Source organism: Myotis yumanensis, unplaced genomic scaffold (genome assembly GCF_028538775.1).
Source record: "Myotis yumanensis isolate MYYU_CA2020_CCGP unplaced genomic scaffold, mMyoYum1.0.hap1 SCAF_1, whole genome shotgun sequence".
NCBI lineage: Eukaryota > Metazoa > Chordata > Mammalia > Chiroptera > Vespertilionidae > Myotis > Myotis yumanensis.
Genome location: NW_027223752.1, coordinates 32,932,511 through 32,937,814, shown reverse-complemented (window position 1 = coordinate 32,937,814; position 5,304 = coordinate 32,932,511). Strand labels below are relative to the sequence as shown.

Here is a 5,304-nt window from a genome sequence, read left to right as displayed (position 1 = left end):
TACAGTTAACAATATTGTATACTTAAAATTTGCTAAGAGAGTAGATATTAAGTGTTCTCACCACAAAAATATACATATATTAAGTCATCACATTGTACACCTTAAAAGAATAATGTTGTACAACCTAAATATATGCAAATTTTGTCAATCAAACCTCAGTAAAGCTGGCAAAAAAAAGAACATGGGAAACACCCGGGAAAGGCTGAGGCTCTACGGGGTTTCCCATGGGGAGGCTGAAGGAAACAAAGTAGACACGAATACAATTAAGTCTGGCAGTGATCACGATGAGGGAGGGACACAAAAGGGAAAAACGGATTCAACATCAGATTCAGAGTTACTGCAACTTAGTGATGGGAGGTAAAGCGGCCGCGAACTCGCCTTCTCAAGTGAGTTGAGGGGGACGATTTGTTCATTCATTGATGACACAATTATTCACTGAAAGGCGACTACACATGCCAGAGTCCGGGTGTGGAGATTCAGCAGTGAACAAGACAAAGTTCCTGCTCTCGTGCTTCTGTGTCCAAGGGAGATAATCAACAAGTAAACTTAAGTGTATTTTTATAAAACTTGTGATGAGAATAAGTGACACAAAGAAAACTCAAGCCAGATGGAAGGCTGTGGTGGGCATGTTTTAGCAATCTAGATTGAATTCTCTGAGAAGGTCTCTCAGAAGAGGTTAACATTTGACATCAGTGGAGTGGAGTGAGCCAGTGCAGATGTGGGGGCAGAGGAACAGTGGCCAAGTTGGAGGAATGAGAAGTGTGATGGGGGAGAGCGGAAGGAGACAAGGGAAAACCTGCTGCTCCGGCAGCTGGAGAAGCCAGGCCGCCTGGAGTCCCTGAGGCTTTTAGCTTGATTTCATCTTCTTTAAGTATCTTCTACCTCAGATACTGTATCATTCTTCCTGTTGGTGTAAGTAGTTCTCTTCCTAATGAAGGGCTGTTTCCTTGGGTAGGTGGATAGGTGGGTGGGGGGTGTTCTCTGTTGCCCACCAGCAAAGTACTTTGTATATTGCATATTTGTTTGCCTATAGTTTAGAAGTCAACAGAGCTATAAATAACAAGTCTGACCCTGGTCAGCTGGCTCAGTTGGAGCATCCTCCCATACGCCAAAAGGTTGCGGGTTCGATTCCCCATCAGGGCACATACCCAGATTGTGGGTTCGATGTCTGGTAGGGGCACATACAGGAACAACCAATCAATCTTTCTCTCTCACGTCAATGTTTTTTTCTCTCTCTCACCCTCCCCCCTCTTTCTGAAAAATCAATAAAAACATAGCCTCGGTGAGAATGAAAAAAATAAAAATAACAAAATCTCAGTGGAGCACCAAGATTAATCTGCAAAGTTCTACATCGAGCCAGGAGCAGCAGGGAGCCAGACAGAACAGCCCCAAACACCCTGGGCAGTCTCTTCCCTGAGAAGTCATCACAAAACTTATGATCTTGATCTATTGATTATTCTCTGTTTCACCAGTAAGAAGTGCACTTCTTGATGAAAAGAAGACAGCACTTGAAAGGTTTGCTCCTCTCAGGATGGTGAACAGTATGTACCAGCTGTTGTAACTGCATCTTCTTCTGTGTCACTGATTTTTAAAAAAAGAGGGGAAAAAGGACATTCACATAATTACAAAAGCAATACTTATTGTTGTGAAATTAGACATTCAGAAAAGTATAAAGAAAAATTATCCAAATATCATTACCTGGAAGTAACTATTATTAAGGTTCTAATTTTAAATAATTACACACCTAATATATATTTGGGTATACCTGGGGTCATTTTGTATCCTAATTTTAAATTAGCATTATTTAGTAATCACTTTCCCACTGACACTACCTTTTAATTCCACAAGCTGGACTGAAGGCTCTAATGACACCAAGGGAAACAGTGCAGAGAGGGTATGGCTGGCGAAGGCCAAGCTTACCTCCCATGTGGTTGCTTTCTGAGGTAAACACCACCATGCTACAAGCTTGGCAGCTTCTTGGCTCTCCTCTCCAATTTATAAGAGGGTATCATACAAAAAGGATGGGGGAGACTCAGAGACCTAAAAAGAGCAGATTATTTTATGTGTTGTGTAGCAGTTGATCAGACTTGTTTCAATGCGTAACACATTGTTGAGAAACACACACGTACACTTCCACACAAATGGTATTTAAAAAAATTTTTTGACTGCCCATATCATTGCACACACATCCTGACTTTTGCCCTAGTAAGTGGGCCTTTCTAACTAGGGAAATTGGCTGATTCCTGCTCTTAAGAGATAAGGGGAGCTGTCTTCAGCAAAGATACTATCAGATTGTTCTCTGCCTGACTTAGAACTACAACTTCAGTTGCCTCCTTATATTCGGTCCAGCTCATCTTCCTAATGGTACTTGTAATGAGGTTAGCCAATGGAGGGCTTTAATTGGCTTTTGTATTCCTACAATTTTGGTGTCTTTGTTATTTCTTTCATTCTCGTCATAGCCAAGTCTAAAGAAGCCAATCCAATCATAGACCAAGGTCACTACTTGGCCAGCCGTAATCATAGCATATAGGTAACTTCATTGTTCTTTCTTACTTATCGGAGCACAGTATCATATGACATACCATATCACATGAGCTGCTTGTCCCACAGACATTTCTCCTTTTTTGGGCCTTGGCCACTGCAGGAGTGTAAGATAAAAAATAAAACAACCATACAGCAAACTGTGTGGGGCGACCAGGCTGGCGGGGGGGGCAGTGTGGGCAACCAGGCCGGCAGAGGGGGGCAGTGAGGGGTGACCAGGCCAGCATGGGGGTGGGGGGGTAGTTGGGAGTGACCAGGCCGGCAGGGGGCGGGCAGTGAGGGGCGACCAGGCCAGCAGGCAGGGGCGGTTAGGGATGATGAGGCCAGCAGGGGGGGCGGTTAGGGTCAATCAGGCAGGCAGGCAGAGGCTGGGGTGATCAGGCAGGCAGGCAGGTGAGCAGTTAGGAGCCAGTGGTCCCGGATTGTGAGAGGGATGTCCGACTTCTGGTTTAGGCCCAATCCCCTGAGGGGTCCCGGATTGGAGAGGGTGCAGGCTGGGCTGAGGGAACCCCCCACCCATGCACGAATTTCATGTGCCGGGCCTCTAGTACAGTATAGGAACAGAGAGTTATATTCATGAATAGAGACTTTTCAAAGAACTTGGGACCGGCACTGAGGAAAGAGCATGGAGTTTAGCCTGAGCATGCATCCTCTCAAAGCAGATGGTACAAATTGTGCATTTTCAGGATCAAAAAAAATTAGAAGTATCTCTTGATTTTAGCTACTTTATAACTAAACATTTTAATTTCCATCAATTTTTAGTGAATGATTACTCATTTTACAAATTCATTCACTGACAGTTTTAAATGGTCATCTTTCTTACTGCACCTAACATACTTTTGGATCTATAAAAAATTGAATTATGTTATCTCTTCAGGAATATGGTGTTAAAGAAAGTTCCTGAACTTTGAAGTCTGACCAGAAAGAATTCAAATTTTCTGCTCTTAACCATCTATGACCTTAACCATCTACTACTTTATTTCTTTGAGCCTCATTTCATAAATGAGGATAATAATACAGCACAAATGGCTGTTGGGTGATTTAAGTAAAGAATGTAAAGTACAAGACACATAGTAGATATTATAAGTAATAGTCTTTGTGTCAATGAAGCTCTAACTGGAAATAAATGGAACATTTAAATTAGGATATTTTAAGATTTTCTTTCTTACAAATGGATTATTTCCAAAGGTGGGCAAGACTTAGAACTACATCTTAAAAAAAAAAAATCCCAAGATAAACAAATAAACCTGCTCTCCGAATTTAATGTATAAGAGTGTTTATAACATCACTAGTGGCCCGGTGCACAAAATTCGTGCATGGAGGCGGGGTTCCCTCAGCCGAGCCTGCACCCTCTCCAATTGGGGACCCCCTGTGGGATCGGGCCTAAACCGACAGTTGGACATCCCTTTCGCAATCTGGGACTGCTGGCTCCTAACCACTCACCTGCCTGCCTGCCTGATCGCCCCTAACTGCCCTCCCCTGCCCGCCTGATCTCCCCCCAACAGCCCTCCTCTGCAGGCCAATTTGGTTGATTGGTTGGTCTCTATGCCAGTCAGCGTCTAAAGCTCCGCCTCCTAGGCAGCCATTGGCTCCTCACAGTTGACCCAGATTTGGTTCTGATTGGTCGGTTTCTATGCCAGTCAGTGTCTCTGGGCCTATCAACAGGGCCTGATCAGAAAGGCGGGGCTGATCAGCAGCCCTGGAGGCCTGGAGAGAAATGGAGGCATGGCTGCTGGCCAGACTGGGAGAGAAAGAGAGAGGCAAGTGCTGATCAAAAGCTGCCACAGAAGCAACAGATCAGTCCCTGCTTCTCTCTTCAGGCCTCTCTCTGGCCCTGATTTGCAGCCTCCTCAGCAGTCAGGACTGCAGGACTGACTTCCGGTTGGTCGAGCCTCCGTCGTTACTGGTTGTTATGACCCAGGGTTTTTATATATTAGGATTATTGTCTTAGGGAGTCTCAGAAAACAATCCAGATGTCAAGTATAGGCAACTGTTACATTCATACAGCAAAATACAATAAACCAGTAAAAACAATATTGTAAAAGTAAATGTATTGACATCAAATATATTAGCAATACAGTGCTAAGTGAAAAGAGGTGATTTTAAGATATTATGGAGAGTAGACTCTCTTCTGCTAAAATTACATGTACATTATATTTATAATCTAAATTTGTATCTAGATATGATTATTTAAAGCCAGGCTTTAGGATTCTTTTGGAATCTTTTATAAATTGCCAACTTCTTTCCAGTCCTGACTTAGAGTTGATTTTACTTTTTTGGGGGGTGGGGGAGGGGAGTGGGGAGTGAGGGGAATCACTCTTCACCTGATTCAGATGATTTAGATTGAGTGGCCAGCATTGTGTTTAGTGAGGGACTTCTCAAGTGTGTTTGAATCAGAAATATGTCTGAGATGCTGTAACTTCTTTGGAGTGAGGTTCATGGTGCAGGTGGGAAAATGCTGTTGACTGCTTGTGTGAATTTAGAGAGCACTACCCTGCAAGTGTTGCTTGTTCCTTTTTGGTTAATTATGTGCAGGGTATCTGGAGCCAGGAAACTGAAAAATGCAGGAAGGATGTGAGGCAGGATCTTCCCTTTAAATAGAGACTATAAAAAGTAATTGGACTGGCCACACTTTAGCTCAACATGGGCTGGATGATTGATGTCCCTGTGCAGAATTGCTTAGGGCAGAATAACCCAGAAAGCACAGCTGCTCTCTTGTTATGATCTGATCTGATTGTCTGGTTTAATCTATCTAATGGTGGA

At 43.4% G+C, this 5,304-nt stretch overlaps 1 long non-coding RNA gene across 1 annotated transcript; it reads right to left on the bottom strand.

Moving 5' to 3' along the window:
- Nucleotides 1–2,015, bottom strand: LOC139002303 (uncharacterized). Its single transcript, XR_011470141.1, has 2 exons — nucleotides 1,921–2,015; nucleotides 1–1,581 (listed from the first exon to the last, which is right to left on the bottom strand). It is a non-coding gene; the product is annotated as an uncharacterized lncRNA (long non-coding RNA).
- Nucleotides 2,016–5,304: the final 3,289 nt, after the last annotated feature.